Here is a 24104-nt window from a genome sequence, read left to right on the forward strand (position 1 = left end):
AAAAAAATCGTATCTCTTATTACAAACGTAACACGCATTTCTTTCATATATTCGAACCCCCTTTGCAATGGGACCAGGGACCGCACCTGGGCGGCATCGTTGTTTGCCTTGTCCACCACCACGTGACCTCTGCTCCCGCCTGCTGGCCTCAGCCTGGCAGAACCTCCTCCTTGAGAATTTCCTGTACATCTTTGCTAGCCTTCTCTGAGAATTTCTTGCCCAAAATTTCTGGTCTCTTTTCTCTTCCTTCCTTCCTTCCTTCCTTCCCTTCCTTCTTTCTCTTTCTCTCTTTCTTTCCTTCTTTCCTTCCTCTCTTCTCTTCTTCTCTTTTTCTTTTTTAAGGGCTGCACCCATGGCATATGGAGGTTCCCAGGCTAGGGGTCTAATCAGAGCTGTAGCCGCCAGCCTACACCACGGCCACAGGAATGTGGGATCCGAGCTGTGCCTGCGACCTACACCACATCTCATGGCAACACCAGAGGATCATTAACGCACTAAGCGAGGCCAGAGATCGAACTGCATCCTCATGGATACTAGTCGGGTTTGTTACTGCTGAATCACGACGGGAACTCCTTTCCCCCCTTTTCATCTCTTTGCTTACTACCCTTCACCACGGGTTTTCAAAGGCTTCCCAGCACCTGGTCTGTTGCCAGCTTTGCTGTTCTCCGCAATACTCTAGTTATCTGCACTGCTTAATTCAGCTGCTTTATTGTATATACATTTTTTTTTTTTTTTTTTTTTGTCTGTTTGCTATTTCTTGGGCTGCTCCCGCGGCATGTGAAGGTTCCCAGGCTAGGGGTCGAATCGGAGCCATAGCCACCAGCCTACACCAGAGCCACAGCAACATGGGATCCAAGCCGCGTCTGCAACCTACACCACAGCTCACGGCAACGCGGGATCGTTAACCCACTGAGCAAGTGCAGGGACCGAACCCGCAACCTCATGGTTCCTAGTCGGATTCGTTAACCACTGTGCCACGACGGGAACTCCCAAGTATATACATATTTTTGAGAGAGTAGTTGACGATGAGGAAACTCGAATTTAGTTTTGGAAAGAGTTGATGTTTCACAACGTTCTTGATAATACAACATTTGTAAGCAAGGCTTTAAGTTATACAAAATTGATTTGTTTTCTGGGCAGGTAGAACATGTATAAAATACCAGAAAGGTACCCTGTCCCTTATAATAAACATGACATAAAAGATCATGTAGTCAATCACCGTAAAATTATACAAAGAGATGGAGAGAGAGCGAGCAAAGCTTTAGAATAGTTCTTCATTTCAATTACAGAATAACTTGAAGGAACATTAATCTGAATTTTCAAATTCCTATAGTCTAATGAGGAGAAGGTCTGCCACCTTTAAAATTTTTCCATGTAGTCTCAACTTTGATTACTTTTTCCTGAAATTAAAATGATGCTGGATAAAAATCTGGAATGAAGACTTTTTGGATACACGTTTTATTTACATAAAGCCTTTTTTCCCTTTAATCAATTCATATAATCTGCAATGAGAGGCAAGTCAGGTATAATATTCTCTTGGTTATTGCATTCATATAATCATGCAAAAATAGTAAAATATTTTATTTTTCTTCCTTCGCTTTACTAAAATTGGTGGCTTACATCATATTGAGAGGCCCACATGAGTATTTGTTTTTAAATTAGGACCATATTCTCAATTCGCTACACAATAAAGGGATTATACATTTAAAAGAACTGTATGCAATCAAGAAGAAATTTTAATTAATCACAAATAGAACTGGCCTATTGGAAATAATTTGACCCGACAGTTTGAGGTTTGATCAGCATAACACAGAGATTAAGAAGACTTTTGACCTGAACAGAGTCGGAATTGGTTCAGTCTGGAACTTTAGAAAAGGAAAGCTAATAGGTTCAAATCACACAATATCATTGTTCCCCATAACGCAACCATCCCATTAGCAAACAGTGAGAAACTTGCTTAGTTTCTGTAGAAACCATCTAGCAGCATATGTAGATCTGGTCTACAGTGAAGCAACAGAGATGACGCCGCCCCAAACCGTGATCTTTCTCTCGTGTTCTCTATGTGTAAAACACTGAGCCAGCTCTTTTGTAGCCCTAATTGACTGTCTGTATCAATTAATGGCCTGATCGCTTTGCAGCTTACATTTATGTCTCCACAGTAACCAGCTGGCATTTGGAGAAGGATAAGAATACTTACTGGGAAGTAATTAAATATGTACAATATAAAAGAATAATCGAATTTTTTAGCTAGCCAGAGGAACAGGGCTCGGCGATTCATATTTTATAATAGCAACTTTGTGTGCAAAGCCAAAGGTTTTACTAAAATGGAATTCTTTGGTAAAATAACAACAATAATATAATAGATACATGGATTATACAGCGAAAGTAAGAAGAATTTCAACAAATGAAAACAATGAGGGGAGAGACTTTGATGATGTGTTTAAGAAGCTGTCATAAGAAGAACGGATTAAAAAAAAATGAGATACAGTAAAAGGCAGGGTGGGGGTTGGGCAGATCTTGGCTTTGAAGTCAGAGAGTTTGTATCTTGCTTCCAGTTTCTTAGCTGGTATGACTCTGAGAAAGCAGTGTGATCTCTCTGAGCCTCAGTTTTCTTATATGGTAAGTGGGACTACTAGTATCATCTTTACAAGTCTATTGAGGAAATTAAATAAGCTAGCGTTTGTGAAAGACTAAGAATTTTTCCTGTTCCATGGTATGTGCTTAGTAAACATCATTATTGTCATCATCCATCATCATTTTAATCTTGGGAAAGAGTGAAAGGGAAGTGCAATATGATAACTAATACCTACTAGTGAAAACAAATACACAAAAATCACTTTGAAAAAATTTCAAAAAGATTTCTTCTATGCTACTCCAAAGGTTAAACTAGAGCCAATGCACTAAAGAGAAAGATTTCACTCCATATAAACAAGTAATTTTCTAATAATTTGAGTGGCGTGAAATCTGAAATCAATCTGATTGTGGAAAATCACCCATCAGCTTGTTCGACAGGATGATGCCTACACTGAGATAACATGGGAATAGCTAAGACAGCTTATAATTCCAGTACTTCCTATTAAGAAATAAATCCAGGAGTTCCTGTCGTGGCTCAGTGGTTAACGAATCCGACTAGGAACCATGAGGTTGCGGGTTCGGTCCCTGCACTTGCTCAGTGGGTTAAGGATCCGGCGTCGCCGTGAGCTGTGGTGTAGGTTGCAGACGCGGCTCGGATCCCGCGTTGTTGTGGCTCTGGCATAGGCCCCTAGCCTGGGAACCTCCATATGCCGCGGGAGCGGCCCAAGAAACAGCAAAAAGACAAAAAAAAGAAAAAAAAAAAAAAAAAGAAAAGAAAGAAATCCACACAGTGACCAGTTTCCTGAAATTGTTAGGGCATAAATACCAATAATTATAAAGGTGTCGGCCACATAATAATGACAGACAACTGCACATAAAAATCTTTAAGAAATGAAGTTCATATAGGATTATGATATTGAAAATATATATGGATACATGCTATTATAATTTGACATTCTGAAATTTTACAATATATGCATCAGTTATAGAAGCAATTAAAAGTCACTAGCTGTAAACAAGATGAAAAAATAACAGTTCACCCTAGAGAGTTTAGAATTTCCAGATGACCGACATAGAAGGTTTAAATTTTACTGAAAGCAAACTGTGACCCTTGAACATTGGTCAATAGTGATTTCACAATTTTATGTCTTTAGAGTTTGAAAGTACAGTTCTTTTAAAAATCTGTAATAACTCAACATTTTTCATAGTAAATAGGAGAAAAATATGTAATCCTTATATTCACTCTATGACCAGTCAAAAACTTTGGTAGCAAATCTTTTTAGAGAAAAAAAAAGTATACTATCAGAAACAAGATGGTTCTTATCCTGTCCTTAGGGAACAACTGTAGGTTATCACAGTGGTTTATATCTTCACATATATCTGACATCTGAAATTAAATATACCATTTTCATATAACTAATATGTTATGTAAAAATGTGCTGTGAACCATACAGATAATTCATTGGAGATTTTGATGATTTTGAGAGCAAGAGGCAGGGTGCAGCCTAGGACTAAGCAGTAAGAAACTGGTATCTACTCCCAATTCTGCCACTAAGTAGGTGTGAATTTGGCAAAGTCCCCTAAACTCTCTGATTTCAATTTCTTCACCTGCATGGATAACCATGAAGTTCTTTCGGGGTTTGAAATGAAAAGAATACATCTTTTAATAGAATTCATTATTCTATCTGAGATTAACTGTTACCAATTATAATTTATTGGTAGAGAAATCAGGGCTAGAAAGCTTCTTAAAAATTAATTTCCTATTTTAGAAATATTGTATTATTTTTCCCTGCTAAATCCGTGGGTGCTTGCTTATTTGAAGTTTAGGGATCAGATCTGGGGAAAGATATTTCTTTGATTGAAAACCCAAGTTTTTTTAAACAACTCAGATTCTTAGAAAATTGTGGCCATAAAACCTCTCCTCTCATTTCCAGGGTCATGTCAATGGAGGGAAAAGGTTTATTGAGCAAGTCAGTACTGTCTGCTGTGAGGTAGCCTGGTCTTAGCCATGTGACTTCTCTGAAGCCCTGTTTCAAATACAGAGACTTCTGACTTCCTTAAATTTAACATTGATGTTATTCATTTGACTAACTTCAAATCTCACCGTAGTTTCCAAAATACAAAAGTTCATCTTAGAGAAGAAAGGCTTTTTTGTTTGTTTGTTTGTTTTTTAAACATAATTTAAATATTACTTCTAAGTTTGAGATTGTGATAGATTGATTTTCTTATAGCACAATTTTTGGTCTATGGGTAATAAAGCCATTACGAGGAGGTATTTTTAAATAAAGAGAACGTAAATAGCAATATACATTAATAGTGTAGAAAAACTTATCAGTGCTTTACAGTGGAAAGATATCTTTTCTTTTCCTCCAAATTCTAACATACCATATTTTTGGTCTTTGCTGATTTCTTCTAGTTTATAGCTACTTTGAACTACAATTCTCTATAGATTCCTTCCACAAGATTCATGAAACACTAAAGATTAGTATAAATCTTCTTAGAATATTGCCACATGCCTAAGCTTAAACTAACCTCAGGTAAAAAGAAGGAAGTAGTAGAATTTGTTTAAAATAGGCCTGGTTCACTCCATGGGACTGGAGATACTATTTTTGAAGACCTTGGCTTTGTCAAAGAGGAGGGTAACTGAATACAATTAGAAGGGGAGAAGTTGGGAACAGTTGTTGAGTAGTTAACCAGCCAGTTAGTTTCTCAGTTGTACAAGCCAGAGGAAGAAAGCTGGTGATGTAACCGGTATAAAAACAAAGGACATTATCACCATCCACCTCCAATTCCATACATAAGACATTCTTTTTTTTTTTAAATTTATTTCTATTTTTATTTTAAGGACTGCACCAGTGGCATATGGGAACAGGCTAGAGGTCAAATTGGAGTTGTTAGCTGCCGACCTAGGCCACAGCCACAGCAATGACACATCCAAGCCGAGTCTGTGACCTACACTGCAGCTCGTGGCAACTCCAGATCCTTAACCCACTTGGCAAGGCCAGGGATCAAAGCTGTATCATCATGGTCATTAGTTGGGTTTGTTTCCACTCAGCCACAATGGAAACTCCCAAAAGATACACTGTTGATAAGAAAATACGTCACTTAGAGCTGTGTTTCTCAAATTTCAAATGAATATGGATTATGTGAAGACCTTTTTAGATTTGCAGATTGTGATTCAGTGTATTTGGGGAGTAGCCTGGATTTCTACATTTCTAACAGCCTCCCAGGTCCTGTACATGCAGCTGGTCCAAAGCCCATATATTGTATCGGAAGCCATGTGATGTCAACCTAACTCCACTTTCTTGTTAATAAACATCACCTGCTCAAAGAAAGTAATCACAGATAGTTCTGGAATTACAGAAGAGGGTATGATTCCTTGAAGTTTAGATGAAATTTTTTTTCAAAGGATTTTGTGCGTCAATTATGCCATTGCTACTTATATGTCTGGTGGCATCACATAAGGATATTTTTTCAAGAGGCCAGTGCATATTATTTTTCCGAGAAACTAGGACTTAGAACAATTTAATCCAATTTCAATAATCCTTGATTTCTAGAATGTGGTTTATTTTGCTCATGCAGAATAAAACATATAAAGAATGTAGAGCTTCAAATGTCTAACAAAGGAAGGATATGGTTAATCTGAATAGCAATTAATATATGTATCTATCATTTTAAGGATTTTATGAAGCACATTGGGCAATGAATGAATAAAAGTTTATTATGACATGACCCTGACACTACTTGATAAGAATCTAATGCAAGCATTTGAATCATTCAATAATTTTTTTTTTTGTCTTTTCGTCTTTTTAGGGCTGCACCCACAACACATGGAGGTTCCCAGGCTAGGGGTTGAATCAGAGCTACAGCTGCCGGTCTATGCCAGAGCCACAGCAATGTGGGACCCGAGCCACGTCTGTGTCCTACACCACAGTTCACAGCAATGCCAGATCCTTAACTCACCAAGCAAGGCCAGGGATCGAACCTGTGTCCTCACAGATACTAGCCAAGTTTGATAACCGCTGAGCCATAACAGCAACTCCTGAATCATTTGATAATATTAAAAATAGAATATCCTACAGAGTTTTGTAAACCAAGCTCAGGTCAGGTGCTTACTGGGCTATATTCAACATCTCAGCCTCTTGTTATGAAATTTTACAATGAACTTTTCCAAACTGGTTGGGAAGGAAATACTTAAGACAATTAACATAGTTTAGTAAAATTGATTTTTTAAAAGGACTGCATAAATGCTATGTTAAATTTACTTGCATTTTAACATTGTGAAAACATTCATATATAATACCCCAAAAAATGTTGGAAGTGAAAGAAAAGGTAGAAACCATGGTTCAGTACTTGGTAAATAGAAGCCATTAATTATCTGCCCAGAATATTTGAAGATTGATTTTTATGAAACTGTAGCAGATATTTTTGATCCCCAAGTCACAACTGTAGATCTGCCTCTAATTTGAACTGCAGCAGTAGTGAAAATTCCCTGTTCATTGACTGCATTCCACTTTGAATACTCATTACACATTTCTCTAATTTTCTGCCTCAGGTTCTCAGTAGTTGAGCCTGTAGGAGTCTGTTCAGCTTACGTGCAATCATAGGCTGAAGGTTTGGTGAGCTGATGCTCTGAAATATTCTATACATTTCTTAGCAGACTGGGTCTAAAGAACGCATCCCTACATTGACCTTACTTCCAGATCTGTCTCATTACTCATTTTTTTTTTCCAGGATCATTTACACATAAACTACCTGCATGTTTCAGGCTCTACTATTGAGTGAACTCAAATGAATATGGACATTTTATAAAAATTGTTATATAATATTTATTATTTACTTATTTATTCATCAAATATATATTGAACACCTGCTATGTGCCAGACCCTGTGATAAATCCTGGAAATATCATCTGATAGGAAAACATGACACCAAGTAAGTGAAGTAACATTTTAGGGACATTATGGACCCTACAAGGTGCAATGGGGATGCATGGGTTATAATGGCTTTTTCTGTGAAGTAAAGGAGAGCATTTGGTGTTGCAGAGACTACAAAACAGGAAGCAAGACTTGAGTTAATATAATCTTCTGGGGTGTGGAGTAGGAAAAAGTTAGATAATCCAGTTAGAGAAAAGTCAGAATGTAAAATAGCCTTACATGCTTGTTCCAGGAAGTTTGAGGAATTTTCTAAGACTGAACAGAGGAACCAAAAAGGGTAGTTAGGAGATGGATCATCAGATATCTTATTTCTGAGTTTATTGGATAAATGTGAATGAGCAAGTTAATGGAGTCTGTGATTCTAATGTGTTTTAACTAAGGACAGACATTTATGTTGAAGTTATGTGCTAAATTTGTTTACTCAGCTTATTTTGTAATGGAATTAGATAAAATAAAGAGCTATTTTTCAATCACTTTTTTTTTTTTTTTTTTTTTTTTTTTTTTTTTGCATTCTGGAAGGGTTAAAACAGTTGAATTAAGAACTTCAGAACAGGCAGTTTAATGGGCTTCTTTTATATGCACTAATATATCACTTTTTGGGGTGAGATCCCAGAGGCATGTGTGCCTTCTGGGGATTTTTTTATTGTTATTTCCCCAATACAATTTCTTTTTTTCTACTGTACAGCATGGTGATGCAGTTACATATACATGTACACATTCCATTTTCTCATATTATCATGATCCATCGTAAGTGACGAGACATAGTTCTTAGTGCTACACAGCAGGATCTCATTGCTAACCCATTCCAAAAGCAATAGTTTGCATCTACTAACCCCAAGCTTCTAATCCATCCCACACCCTCCTCCTTGGCCACCACAAGTCTCTTCTCCAAGTCCATGATTTTCTCTTCTGTGGAAAGGTTCATTTGTACCATATATTAGATTCCAGATATAAGCGATATCATATGGTACTTATCTTTCCCTTTCTGACTGACTTCACTCAGTATGAGAGTCTCTAGTTCCATCCATGTTGCTGCAAATGGCATGATTTTATTCTTTTTTATGGCTGAGTAGTATTCCACTGTGCATATATACCACTTCTTCCTAATCCAATCATCTGTCAATGGACATTTAGGTTGTTTCCATGTCTTGGCTATCGTGAACAGTGCTGCAATGAACATGCGGGTGCATGTGTCTTTTTCAAGGAAAGTTTTGTCTGGATATATGCCCAAGAGTGGGATTGCTGGGTCATATGGCAGTTCTATGCATAGTTTTCTAAGGTACCTCCATACTGTTCTCCATAGTGGTTGTACCAGCTTACATTCCCACCAACAGTGCAGGAGGGTTCCCTTTTCTCCACACCCCCTCTAGCATTTGTTATTTGTGGACTTATTTATGAGGGCTATTCTGACTGGTGTGAGGTGGTATCTCATGGTAGTTTTGATTTGCATTTCTCTAATAATCAGCGATGTTGATCATTTTTTTGTGTGCTTATTGGCCATCTGTATATCTTCCTTGGAGAAATGTCTATTCAGGTCTTTTGCCCATTTTTCCATTGGGTTGTTGGCTTTTTTGCTGTTAAGCTGTACAAGTTGCTTGTATATTTTAGAGATTAAGCTCTTGTCAGTTGCTTCATTTGAAACTATTTTCTCCCATTCTGTAAGTTATCTTTTTGTTTTCTTTTTGGTTTCCTTTGCTGTGCAAAAGCTTGTCAATTTGATTAGGTCCTATTGGTTTATTTTTGCTTTTATTTCTGTTACTTTGGGAGACTGACCTGAGAAAACATTTGTAAGGCTGATGTCAGAGAATGTTTTGCCTATGTTCTCGTCCAGGACTTTGATGGTGTCTTGTCTTATATTTAAGTCTTTCAGCCGTTTTGAGTTTATTTTTGTGCATGGTGTGAGGGTGTGTTCTAGTTTTACTGATTTGCATGCAGCTGTCCAGGTTTCCCAGCAATGCTTGCTGAATAGACTCTCTTTTTCCCATTTTATGTTCTTGCCTCCTTTGTCAAAGATTAATTGACCATAGGTGTCAGGGTTTATTTCTGGGTTCTCTATTCTGTTCCATGGGTCTGTATGTCTGTTTTGGTACCAGGACCATAGTGTTTTGATGACTGTGGCTTTGTAATATTGCCTGAAATCTGGGAGAGTTATACCTCTTGCTTGGTTTTTGTTCCTCAGGATTGCTTTGGCAATTCTGGGTTTTTTGTGGTTCCATATAAATTTTTGGATTGTTTATTCTAGTTCTGTGAAAAATGTCATGGGTAATTTGATAGGGATTGTGTCGAATCCCTTTGCTGTGTAGATTGCTTTGGGCAGTATAGCCATTTTTACAATATTAATTTTTCCAACCTAGGAGCATGGGATATCTTTCCATTTCTTTACATCTTCTTTAATTTCCTTAATTAGTGCTTTATAGTTCTCAGCAAATAAGTCCTTTACCTCCTTGGTCAGGTGTATTTCCAGGTATTTGATTTTGGGGGATGCAATTTTAAAGGGTATTGTATTTTTATATTCCTTTTCTAATATTTCATTGTTAGTATACAAAAATGCGACATTTCTGAATGTTAATCTTATATCCTGCTACTTTGATCATCTCAGTAGATGCAGAGAAAGCATTTGACAAAGTTCAACATCCATTAATGATCAAAACTCTTACCAAAATGGGTATAAAGGGAACATACCTTAACATAAAGCCATTTATGACAAACCCACAGCAAATATGATACTCAAGGAGAAAAGCTGAAAGTCTTCACACTAAAATCTGGAACAAGACAAGGATGTCCACTCTCACCACTGTTAGTCAACATAGTACTGGAAGTCCTAGCCATAGCAATCAGACAAACAAAAGAAATAAAAGGCATCCAAATAGGAAGAGAAGAGGTAAAACTGTTACTGAATGCAGATGACATGATACTATATATAGAATATCATAAGGACTCAACCCAAAAACTACTTGAACTGGGGAATTTTTGTTTAACCTTAATTTGATTATAATATCTTTGAAAAAATATTCCCTAGAGATATATATGTATGTGTGTGGGTGTATGTGAGTGTGTGTATATCCAAGAGGAAACTGACAACTTCAGGCTGTGGAGATGTGAGATAGTTTTACCACACAATAATGGAGGGACCCCACGGGGAGAGGACTTGGAAACACCACCCACACTTACCGTGGCCACCACGTGTTATCATTTTAGACTCAAATACTCAAATTTTGGAGTTTCTACTGCTGTGGTTTTCTGGCACAATTATTTTTTTCTGGATGATCATCCTTATGCTAAAGCCATAATGCATAGAATTCACTGAAGGATTTGGACATTTAAGCAATGAAGAATTAAGTAGAGGAACATTAGAGTGGTATGCAAGACAAGAAGCAAGGATAAGGATGGAGCAGAGCATTATGGAAGTGACCTAAGGATTCAGTAGAAGTGCTTAGCACAGGCATGGCCCACTGTTGAAAACAAGTCATGACAGATAACTGCCAAGATATATATTAAGCTCCTCTGATTTGTGATTACAATAATTGCTTTCATTATCATATATTCTTTATCTTAGTTTGCCATGCCAGTTCCTTGTTGGTCAATTGCCAGACCCAATAGATATAAGAGATTAGATGAGAATTACTGGCATAGTGACTGACATAGAGTAGCTGCTCATGATGTTAGTGGTGTCTGTATCTAGTTGAGTTATTGAGACAAGAAGAGATTTGTGATATGTTCATGCCACAAATAACCCAAAATATCCTATGCATTTAGTGGCTGGACCTCTGCATTCCTTGTTCACTTTGACTCCACAGTCACATGGTCAAGGCTCATGGCTGCTCTAGAATGTGACAGACTTGTACAGAAAGTATATCCTTTCATTCTTAACAAACTGGAAAATGGTATGAAATAAATAAATCATGTGAGCTTAAAAATGGCACAAATCTTGTTCAGTGAGAAGTGTCTTCCTTAAAAAAAACTTTACTGAGGTATAACTGATATACAAAGAACGGCACAGATTTAATGTGTACAATTGGATGGGTTTGGACAAATGGCAAACAGCACAGTCAAGGCATTAGGCGTATCCAACACCTCCCAAAGTTTCCTTTGGTCCTTCTCTCTCTTTCTCTCTTCCTTTGGTAAGAATGCTTTGGAGATCTACCTCTTAGTGAATTTTAAAGTGCACAATACTGTACTGTTAACTCTAGACAATATGTTTTATGGAAGATCCAACATTCATCTAGCCTGTTCATTGAGCATAACTGAAATTTGATATTCACTGAACAGCAACTACTCATTTCTCCAACACTTCACAACAGTGGCAACCACTGTTACACCCTCTGTTTCTATGATTGCAAAAATTATAGATTCCTCAAATGAATGGAGTCATATACTATTTATCCTTCTGTGACTGACACATAATTGAGCCTGGAGGACAATATGCTCAGAGAAATATTTTCCTTGATGAAGTTTTATTCTGGCAAAATTTCAGATTTAGGATATTCTTCATGGACAGTCATTCTGCTTTTTCACTTCCAGTCCTTGGGGGTATAGATAATTTCCTTTTCCTTCTCTAAGTGATTAGGATATGAGATAGTCTAATCGACTTAGCATAATTAACATAATTTAAAGTGGAAGAATGTTGATGAGATGGAAATAACTTTTAAATGTATTGTCTATATGTAATATTGGTTAAATTTAGCACGAAAGCCAGTAAGTCACAGTTGGGTGAAAAAATAAGATTATTTGAAGACTTGCTCAATTTCTTTCTATTGTGAGGACTTTGTCTTACATACTCTGTCTGTAGTCTAACATTAAGTTGTTAATATCCACATCATAGGGAATATTTGATAATATTAGGAAACTGCCTTGAAATAGTGTTTAATAAATAAATGATGATGCTGTCTTCTAATTTTCATTTTTGCCTAATAATTTAATAAAACTGTATTTTTATTATACAATATTTATGAATTTCCTTCTACAATGTTAAGTATAATATGGATACCAAGATATGTAAAATTCTTAGTATATTTAATAAGACAAACGTTTTTGTATTGCCAAAATACAGTTAACCCATACAGTCAAAAATCTGAGCATAAATTTTACAGTTGGCTCTCTGTATCCCTGATTCTGCATCTGTGGTCCAACCAACTACAGATCATATAGTACTGTAGTATGTATTTATTGAAAAAAGAAACTGCCTCTAATTAAACCAACACAGTTCAAACCTGTGTTTTTCCAGGTCAATTGTAGTTTCTAATGCATATATTCTTTGATTTACCCAATAGACAATGCTGCAGCATTGAAATTTTTAAATAAGTAAAATAAAGTCAGAATATTAAGACAAAGGTGAATATTGTTAGAATGAGCAGTAAATTATATAAAATCAGAAATTACATAAGATGATTCCAGATGACATTCTTTTTGAGCACAAAGTGCAAATATTAATGATTTGTCCCATGCTATGTTCTGAACTCACTAAGGTCAAAATTTTAGATATATAATTTATCAAACATTGATTATATTCCTTGTTTTGGCACCTCATAAATGGATATTTGTTAAATTGAAAGGATAGTTGAATATAATTTTGGTAATGGATTGATACTTTTGCATTGACTTGATTGACATTCACTGATAATTAAACACCTGTGTGTAAGATACTATTTAAGCCCCATTGAGGATATCAAAAAAGAGTCTAAGGCATTTTTTTCTTTGGACACACCCACAGCATGTGGAAGTTCCTGGACCAGGGATTGAGCCCATGTCACAGCAGTGACCCAAGCTAGATTCTTAACCTGCTGAGCCACAAGGGAACTCCCTAAGGCATTTTTAAAAATTTGAAATCAGAAAAAATAAAGGCTGGAGGAAAAGGTTGCAGGCTTGCAGAAATATATGGACACTTGAAATCACATATGCATTTAGTGTAGTTTTTGCTTCCACCAATCTGATTTTTATTTTGTTTTGTGTTCTTGGAGATAGAATCTGTTAAGGCCAATAAACTTACTTCAAAAAGGGAAATTTAGGAGTTCCCGTCGTGGCGCAGTGGTTAACGAATCCGACTAGGAACCATGAGGTTGCGGGTTCGGTCCCTGCCCTTGCTCAGTGGGTTAACGATCCAGTGTTGCCGTGAGCTGTGGTGTAGGTCGCAGACGCAGCTCGGATCCTGCGTTGCTGTGGCTCTGGCGTAGGCCGGTGTCTACAGCTCCAATTGGACCCCTAGCCTGGGAACCTCCATATGCTGCGGGATCGGCCCAAGAAATAGCTAAAAAAAAAAAACAAAAAAAAAAAAAAAAGGGAAATTTATCAGCTTCTAGTTTTCTGGGGCAGAACAGCCACAGATTTCAGGTAAACGATCTGAAATGTTCTGTACCCAATTTCAACATGGCCCTGTAAGACTGATCCCCACCCCCAACTTTAGATGCCAGTTGCTAGCTCAGGTTGTCACCTACGCTTCCGATCAACTGACTGTAGACTGGAGGGTCCACTGATTTCCTCCTTGGGTGTTAGAGTGGCTTACAGAACTCAAAGGAACATTTTAGTGGTTTACTATAAAAAGATATAACTCAGGAACAGTCAGATGGAAAGATGCAAAGGGGAAGTCATGGGACAAGGGGGCAGGGCTTCCATGCCCTTTCCAGGGACACAGCTCTCCCAGCACCTCCAAGTTTTCACCAACCCAGAAGTTAATGTAACCCAGTCCTTTTGGGGTTTTAGGAAGGCTTCATGATAGGAATAATTGATAAATCATTGTTCTTGGTAATTTAACTCAATCTCCAGACTTTCTCCCCTCCCAGAGGTCAGAGGGGTGGGAATAAAAATTCCAACCCTCTAATCACATGGTTAGTAGTTACTTCTCCTGGCAACCAGTGTCCATCCTTAAGTGTGGTCTGGAAAGTCACCTCATTAACATAACACAAGACAACATTATGGCTCTCATCACTTAGGGAATTCCAAGGGTTTTAGGAGCTCTATGACAGAAAGGTGATGAAGATCAAACAAACATTTTTAAATTATAAATCACAGTACCACAGATCACTTTTTCGGAAAGTTCAGAAAAATTAGAGACAGTGATGTTATTTTGGAAGCTACTCAAATGATCATTTTAAGATTAAGAAAATGGCCTTAAATCCCACTAGATGTTACATCAACACCTTCCATGAAACATGGCATCTGCATACACCAGGGCATAGCGATGAAACACAATAAAAAGGGAACTTGACGCAACAGCTGTGTCTTTCAAACTTCCATTTTAAGCAAGCTAGATTCATGACAGTGTAAAAAAATATTCAACGGAAACCTCAATTAAATAGATTAGAGCGGCAAGAAGGGCGAGTCTCTTGCCCAGCAACCAAGGGCAGAGCCCAACAGGAAAAAGAATCTTTTCTTTCCTGGCAAGGACTCAGCCAATGGAAATCCCTGGACTCTGTTTACTATAGTCCTCCCAACTTTCTTTTCCCTTCTATAAAATGTTCCCCTTACCTTGCTGTGTGGAGGACTTGTATATATCTTGTTGTGATTGTAGATCCTGCATCGCAATTCTCTGCTGATCCCCCATCTTTCCTGGAGAACTATCTGGTGGTCCATTTGTTTCAGGTTAACAACTGTCATTTGCTTGAAATAGCTCTGTAAATGGCAAGTAGAATAATCAGTACATGTTTGTGTTGCCTAATTTCAGTGACTAGACTATAAAATAGTTGGTATTCTCTGTTCCACTCAGATTCATTGTACTATATTATACGTACAGTTAGAATTAAACAATTTTTTCATTAAAGTTAAATTAATCTTAATTTCAACTAATCAATTAACCAATTTTTATTTTTGCTATTCTTTTATTTCTGAATTTATCATACTTTTTTATTAGCTTCTAACATATATCTAAAAAGAAAATATGCATAAATATGAAATAAATACATAACGAGCCAATTAGCTTTACTTTTTGTTACCAAGCCCCATATAGCAAGGCCTGATGGACTCAGTGGCTCTTCCTACCACACTCCCATCAGCTGTATCGATTGTGGAAGACTCTAAAGATGTCTGGGGGCCTTCTTGACTAAGAAAAAGTACTGCATCAGCACTGAGGTAGAAATGGACTTATGTGACTTGCTTATTCTTGGACTATCTCTCGGCTTTCCTCTTTGTTCTATATCTTACACTCACCCCAAATTAGATCTCCAAACTGCCCCAACTGCCTATTGTGCTTCACTTTATTGTGCTTCACTTATACTACATTTTTTACAAATTGAAGGTTCTGGGAATCTGTATGTCAAGCATGTCTATTGGCACCATTTTTCCAAGAGCATTTGTTTACTTCATGTCTCTGTGTTACATTTTGATAATTCTCACAATATTTGAAACTTTTAACTTATTGTATTTTTTATGGTAATCTGTCATCAGTGATCTTTGATGTTACTATTGTAATTATTTGGGGGGCACTGTAGAACATGCCCATATAAGACTGCAGACTTAATCAACAAATGTCCATGTTCTGACTGCTCCACCAACTGGCCATTTCTCTCTTTTCCTCTCCTCAAGCCTCCCTATTCCCTGAGACACAACAATATTGAAAGTAGGCCAATTAGCCCTACAATGGCTTCTAAGTGTTCAAATGAAAGGAAGAGTTGCACACCTCTCACTTTAAATCAAGTTAGAAGTGATTAGGCTTCTCGAGGAACGCATGTCGAATGCTAGTCCTCTTGTGCCAGTTAGCCAAGATGTGAATGCAAAGTAAAAGTTCTTAAAGGAAATTCAAGCTTCTATTCCAGTGAACATACAAATCCTAAGAAAGTAAAAGAGGATTCTTGTTGATATGAAGAAAGTTTTAATGATCTGGATACAATATCAGGCCAGCCACATCATTCCCTTAAGCCAAAGCATAATCCAGAGCATGGCCTAACTCTCTTCAATTCTACAAAGGCTGAGAGAGATGAAGAAGCTTCAGGAGAAAATTCTGAAGCTAGCAGAGATTGCTTCACGGAGATTAAGGAAAGAAACTGTCTCTATAAAATGAAAATGTAAGGTGAAGTAGCAAGTGCCAAGGTAGAAGCCACAGTGAATTATCTAGAAGATCTTGCTAAGATGCTTTATGAAGGTGGCTACAATGAACAACAGATTTTCAACACAGATGAAACATCCTTCATTTGGAATAGAATGCCAACAAGGACATTCATAGCCAGAGAGGAAAAGTCAATGCCTGACTTCAAAGCATCAAAGGACAGGCTGACTCTGTTGCTAGGGGCTAATGCAGCTGGTGACTTAAAGTTGAAGCCAATGCTTATTTACCATTGAGAAAATCCTCAGGCTTTTAAGAATTATGCTAAATCTACTCTGTCTGTAGTCTATAAATGGAACAACAAAGCCTGGATGACAGCACATCTGTTTACGACACGGTTTACTGAATATTTTAAGCCCACTGTTGAGAACTATTGCTCAGGCAAAAAGATTCCTTTCAAAACATTACTGCTCATTGGCAAGGCACCTGGTCACGCAAGACCTCTGATGGAGATGTACAGTGGGATTAATGTAGTTTTCATGCCTGCTAACAGAAAATCCTTTCTGCAGCCCATAGATTAAAGAGGGATTTTGACTTTCAAGTCTTATTTAAGAAATACATTTACTTTGTAAGGGTAGAGCTGCCATAGATAGTGATTTCTCTGATGGATCTGGGCAAAGTAAATAGAAAACTGTCTAGAGTTCATTCACCATTCCAGATGCCATTAAGAACATTCTTGATTCATGGAAGAAGTCAAAATATCAGCATTAACAGGAGCTTGGCAGAACTTTCTTCTAACCCTCCTGGATGACTTTGAGAGGTTCAAAATCTCAGTAGAGGAAGTAACAGCAAGAACACTAGACTTAGAAGGTGGAGCATGAAAATGTGTCCAATTGCTTCAATCTTATGGTAAAATGTTCATGGAGGAGGAGTTGCCTCTTTTGGATGAACAAGGAAAACGGCTTCTCAAGATGTAAACTACTCTTGGTCAAGATGCTGTGAGAATAGTTGAAATGACAACGGAAGATTTATTTATTTATTTTTGTCTTTTTGCCTTTTCTAGGGCCACTCCTGCGGCATATGGAGGTTCCCAGGCTAGGGGTCTAATCGGAGTTGTAGCCATTGGCCTACATCAGAGCCACAGCAACTCGGGATCCGAGCCGTGTCTGTGACCCACACCACAGCTCACGGCAATGCCAGATCCTTAACCCACTGAGCAAGGCCAGGGATCGAACCCGAAACCTCATGGTTCCTCATCGGATTCATTAACCACTGTGCCACGACAGAAACTCTGACAACAGTAGATTTAGAATACTACAGGGATTTAGTTAATGAAACAGTGGCAGAGTTTGAGGGGATTAACTCAAATTTTGAAGAATTCTGCTGTAGTTAAAATTCTGTCAAATACTATGGCATGCTACAGAGAAATCATTCAACAAAGGACGAGTCAATGAAGAAAGCTCCAAGGTTATGAAATGGCCACAGTCACCCCAACCTTCCGCAACCACTACCCGATCACTCTGCAGCCATCAACACTGAGGTGAGACCCTTCGACTGCCAAATGAGTATGACTTGCTCAAGGTACAGATGAAGGTTAGCATTTTTTAAACCAATAAAATATTTTAAAATTAAGGTATATGCATTGTTTTTTAGACATAATTCCATCGCACATTTATAGTGTAGTGTAAACATAACTTTTAAATGCAGGGGGAAACCAGGGTATTCATGTGACTCATTTTGTTGTGATATTCACTTTATTGCAGTGGGCTGAAACTGAGCTGGCAATACACCTGAGTTGTGCTTGTAGTGATTTGTCTGGACTGTCTACTCTGTGTTTTTCCAACCTGAATCATTAGGAGATATAGAGAGCTTAAGGGTTTGGGGCCTTGGCCATCCCTTCCCTCGGTCTGTCTTAATAGATTAGTAGAAGAGATTCAGTATCTCAAACCAATATATTATCCATGAGAAATAAGACCTTTGTATTGGAAATAGAGTCAACTCAGGGCATTTAATTAATGAGAACCCAGTTTGGGTGATAAGAGATTTGTTCTTAGGGTCAAGATGAAATCATATCAAAATAGGCATAGCTGCAATGCGTAAGTTTTGGGGTTTCGAATTGGTGGTATCGGACAGATTTTAATGGTACAGGACTGAATGCCCAGATTCTATTCCTTGTTGTGGTTTTGTGTTTTGTTTGATTTTAATCTCTTCCTCTTATTCATTACTATCATTCCCAAGTTATAGAAGTAAGGAGGTAACTTTGTCAGGGTCAACTTTTAGGGTTCAGTGTGGCATGTTCCTGAGAACCAGACCCAAATGTGCTCTCAAATAAGCTCGTGTGTGTGTGTGTGTGTGTGTGTGTGTGTGTGTGTGTGTGTGTGTGTGTGAATTTTGGGAATTGGGTGAGAAATAACAAAAATGGAGAAAAATTAAAACTGTAATCATAGTAATCTGCTTGGTTGGTCTCCAGAACATCCAGAGATGCATTTTTTGTTTTTTTTTTTTTTGTTTTTTTTTTTTTGGTGGTTGTCTGACCTGGCTAAAAAGTCTCAAAATATATTAGGTTAAAAAAACAAGATTTTTAGTTGTAGTATATGAATTAGCCACAGGAAGTGATTGGAATTAGCTAACAAACAAAGACAAATGGATGCTCTGACCATTATTACATAGAGGTTTTTCCATCCCAACATCATCAGGTGAAGGAAAACCTTAAGCATATTACTACAAATAAGGGCTCGCCTTCATGGAACCCTCCCAATCTTGGAAGCAGGTTTAATAAGAGTAAAAAGGAAAACTACAGTTAGGAAATAAACTTCACAACTTTGTAAGTGAACTAAACATTATTGCTAAGATTTTGAAAAGTGGAAAAAAAAAAAAACTCAATGAGGCACAGAGTCATCTTTACACATAGGCTTTGATACTGCAGTCCAATGACAATCCGTGTGGGAAAACAACAACAAAGATTATGGCAAGACGTCTTTTTCCTTTAAGAAAAGGAGAACCAGGACCCAGGTAAAAAATCACATTGACGTTTACAAACACTATCCATGTAAAGAGGTTAGGGGAATCTCAAAGTAAGAGCGGTCTAGTTTTCTTTTCTTTTTTCTTTTCTTTTTTTTTTTTTTGTTGTTGTTGTTGCTATTTCTTGGGCCACTCCTGGGGCATATGGAGGTTCCCAGGCTAGGGGTTGAATCAGAGCTGTAGCCACCGGCCTACGCCAGAGCCACAGCAACGCGGGATCCGAGCCGCGTCTGCAACCTACACCACAGCTCAGGGCAACGCCGGGTCGTTAACCCACTGAGCAAGGGCAGGGACCGAACCCGCAACCTCATGGTTCCTAGTCGGATTCGTTAACCACTGCGCCACGATGAGAACTCCCCGGTCTAGTTTTCTAATCAAGAATATGGCTTGTATAGAAGAGTGTGTGCCATTAAAGTTACAACCATTACTCAGGACCCAAAATATTCAGATTTGAGGAAATGGAAGATTGAAGGAAAAGCAGTAGATCTACATTGATCCACAGGGACTTGGGCAAGTCTTCAGAAATACAGGTAACCCTGAAGGTTGAAGAGCACAAATTTCCATTTCAAATACATGTCCTACGGGATTTTCCAAATGAGCAGATGTATGAAAAGAAAATTTACTCAAAAGAAAAGAAACACACACAAAGGCATCATGAAGATTCCAAATATGTGATGTCTTTGCTCATCACACCCAAATCTCTGATACTGAAAACTGGAAGTCACCATGTTGCTTTAAAATTTACTTTAAGAAATGCAAGTCTGGGTTTTAATGATCTAAAGTTAAACCCCTTATAGAACTCATTCATCCTATCATACTAGTTACTTCCCATCAAGAACCAAAGACAGTAACCAAAGATTTGTGAAACACCAGAGGAAATTGCAAGGAAGAGACTCAAAAGTTCAAAGAAGAGCTGATGTCATCCCCCTCTTTCCCAACTGTCATAATGCCAGGTTCAGGTTAAGGGTGAGAAGGAGGGCAGAATAACACAAAAACTTGGCTTTAATTTACCTTGTCAGAAACACAAATAACTTATTAATAAGGTAATAGCAGGGCAGAGGTGAGGTGAGAGCCATGCCATGTGGGTGTTGGTAAAAAGAAGTAAGGGAATATTTCCTAATAATTCATTATACATGGGTAAAATTTTAATTAAGCAGAATTATTAGAAAATTTTACTGGATTTACATTTTTATTAAATGTGGCTTTGGTAACCTGTAGGAATCTTTTGCATATACTGGCATAGATGTTTTTGGTAGGATTTCAAATTACTCTATGTGGCTTTTCATTAGTTAAAGGTTTTTAAAGTTCCAAGTTTTATTCGAAAACATAGTAATATTTAAAGGAATTATTGACTTTTTAAACTGATACATTGATGAAATGGAATTCCATACCTCAGAAAAATTTGTGAAATAAAGACAAGGGGAACATATGGAACGGTGAAAGATTTCAAGAAGTGCAAAGGAATCAAATGAATTTTGAGGTAAGATTAAGTAAACTCGTGACCTTTCTTTCCAAAGCTCCACTTTATCCCACCTTCTCTCATTTCTCAACCTTCCTTGTTATAAATAATAAATATTATACCTTCGTAAAGTCCAGATTTTTCAAACAGATTCCTTATTCTACTTTCTCAACAATTCTCGAACTTCTTTCATTCTTTTTTTTTTTTTTTTTGGTCTTTTTAGGGCTGCACTTGCAGCATACAGAGGGTCCAATCTCAGCTGAAGCCGCCGGCCTACACCACAGCTACAATGCCAGATCCTTAACCCACTAAGAAGGCCAGGGATTGAACCCGCATCCCCACGGATACCAGGCACATCTGTTAACTGCTGAGCCATGATGGGAACTCCATACTGCACACCTCCTACACCATTATACTTTCATCCAACTCACTGTTATTCACTGGATTCTACAGGCCAGGCACTATCCCAAACACCGGAGAGCCTGCTGGAGAAACTTCTGAAGCATAGAGATAGATTCTAACGAAATAAAAACTGACTGATTGAAACCAGTGAGTTATTATTTCATGAACAAGACAAAACTGCTATCTTTTTGTGATATGAATGGTAGAAATAAACCCTGTTTAAAAGAAAATAGATGCAGGCAAGTTTGGGAGTGATCCATGACATATGAACGGGTCCTATTCGAAGATTTACAGGTTCTTTGTCATTTCTCATCTTTCCCCACCATTCTGCAGCACTTTGTTTTCTGGCCAATCCTTCTGTGCCATGCTTTTTTCCCTTGGCTTCCCTGAGGAGACTTTCTTCAAGTTCTTTGCTATGTTGCATCCATTTCCACCTCTCATTTCGAAACTCCTTAAAATATATGCATTTCTCCAAATCTTCTCTCTCTCATCTCATTCAGCATTAAGGATTTAACTAAAACTCCTGTAATCATCATCAACACTGTTTCACCGGCATCACAAATGAATCATGTGCATAATTAACTACCTCATTTTCCCAGCCAAACCAACTCTTTATATCACCTATTTATCTGTGCTCTACTTGAGATTTCATTTAACTTACTGCTCTGATGTCTCTCCATCATGAATTCAATCTTTGCCCACTCAAATATTTTAAAGTTTCTTTGGCGTTCCCATTGTGGCTCAGTGGGTTAAGAACTGGACATAGTGTCTGTGAAGATGTAGGTTTGATCCCTGGCCTTGCTCGGTGGGTTAAGGATCTGGCATTGCTGCATGGTGCAGCGCAGGTTGCAGATACGGCTTGGATCCCCCTTTGCTTGGCTGTGGTATCGGCCAGCAGCTGCACCTCCTATTGGACCCCTAGCCTGGGAACTTCCACATGCTGCAGATGTGGCCCTAAAAAGAAAAATAAGTGATAATAAAAGTTTCTGAAATATTTTCCCTCACCTCCAAAACCCCATCTTGTGCAGTCTTATTTGGCCTATATTATTTCAATATTTTAGGACTGGATTCTCAACATCATTTTTCCTGGTAATCACCCCCATTCTTTGCAATTCATTGTACTTGGGCTTTAAAGTGCTTTGCTTGAAGCCTACCTTGTGTCACTTCCTTGCCCCCAAACAAACACACATCAAATTTTTGATGGCTCTAGATGTCCAGAGAGTGCTCTACTGAGCATGATGTTTTATCAGAGAACTTATGCACATGTCTTCCATAGTCCCAGACCAGACTAGATTCCTAGAAGGCATGTTCCATACTTAATTAACATCATTTTCCCTGAGTAACATAATGCCTGCCTTGGGGTTGTTGAGTGGAAGCTAAATCTGTATTTGTTGCATAGACAATTGCGCTGGAAAGTCTGAGCCAGGAAGATTCCTCCGTCTTCTTTTGTCTTCTTCCCATTTTCACTTCAGTAGCAGAGTAACTGCCTTCTTTTTCTTGAGGATGAATTTAGAGATAAAGTCTTTACTTAGAGGTATTTTTTTGGGGGAAGCGAGTGGCAATGTTTTGTAAGAAAAGATGTTCCTAGTCCTAAATTATAATTTGGAATGCATTTTTCAAGTAAGGAAAAGTGTATATATTGGTTAGATTCAGTTGAAATGATGCAATTGATACTCTATTTCTGGGCGTAAAAATTAAAGAGAACTTCAAGGATTCTGGAAACTAAACTATTATGGTGATTTCTATACAGAAGTATTTTCCAAACTTCAAAAAATGATTTGCAATAAGCTTTTTAATACAACATATACATAATTTGGATTCCCAACATGAAGCTAAGTAAAAATGAAGTTACCTTATTCTAGAGGATTCTTTATTTTTAAAAAAGTTTTTATACATTTTAAAAATTGCTGAAAATATTAAGGATTTTATACAATTTCAAAAATACTGTTTCTGTCAAGTTTTCCAAATATGTGTTCTATTAAAGTGTAATAGCCTTACTTCACTTTCAACTTTATAATATTCTGGTATCTTGCTTAAACATAATTTTTTGAATGTCTATGTCTTAGTGCATATTTAGAAATAGATTTGTGCCTACAAAAATAGACTTAAAAGGTAATCGTACCTTTTAAACATTTAAACAAGTTTGATCTGTCTTTTTGTTTAAATTTTGTAGCAAAAGTCAGAATTTGTTGTCTTTTGGTACAAAGCTCATACTTCCCACTCATTTTTATTTTTAATTTTTTGTTTGTTTGAGAATATCAGAAATATCAGGCATCATTTTTGGAATAATTTTCCAGATGTTGCCCCACTAGTTATCGATATAAATGCATTTGCAGGAAAGTTTAATTGCTGCAAATTCAACTCAGGATCCTGTTTATTTTCCTAATTGCTCCCAGGCATTGAAGGAGTGGTTAATATATTAGAAACCTCCTGTTTTCCTGAACCTTTGCCTTACCCACTGGCAATTTTGTTAGGGAGAAAAAAATCTGCTTTTCATTTATTCTCCCTACCTTGAAAGCACTTGCATGAGGTCTGGCAACATTATTCTGAAGAGAGTCCTTGAAAAACTTTTCTCTTGCATCTTCTTATATGATAATACCATCTTATCCCATTTGTCACAAAGGTGTGACAACTGTTATTATTATCACATGTGTGTATACAACTGTATTACTCCCATGACAAAAAAAGTACTTTTAATTTCACGTTGTGAGGTTCTGACTACAAACTGTAAATCATGATA

The 24104-nt window shown here is 37.5% G+C and overlaps 2 protein-coding genes across 3 annotated transcripts in view; one reads left to right on the top strand and one right to left on the bottom strand.

Annotated features, from left to right (window-relative positions):
- LOC106505319 (uncharacterized) overlaps positions 1 to 24104 on the top strand; it is a 354150-nt gene that overhangs the window by 236259 nt on the left and 93787 nt on the right. The window lies entirely within an intron of this gene.
- LOC110255835 (uncharacterized) overlaps positions 1 to 24104 on the bottom strand; it is a 1104139-nt gene that overhangs the window by 73373 nt on the left and 1006662 nt on the right. For both annotated transcript variants that reach the window (XR_014819674.1, XR_014819681.1), the window contains exon 6: positions 14973 to 15116. The gene's annotated coding sequence lies outside the window, so the exon portion shown is untranslated. The remainder of the gene's footprint in view (positions 1 to 14972; positions 15117 to 24104) is intronic.

Source organism: Sus scrofa, chromosome 11, assembly GCF_054392235.1.
Source record: "Sus scrofa isolate SSC_HxYL_T2T_F1_AM1 chromosome 11, Sscrofa_HxYL_maternal_Yorkshire_Landrace_v2.0, whole genome shotgun sequence".
NCBI classification, from domain to species: domain Eukaryota; kingdom Metazoa; phylum Chordata; class Mammalia; order Artiodactyla; family Suidae; genus Sus; species Sus scrofa.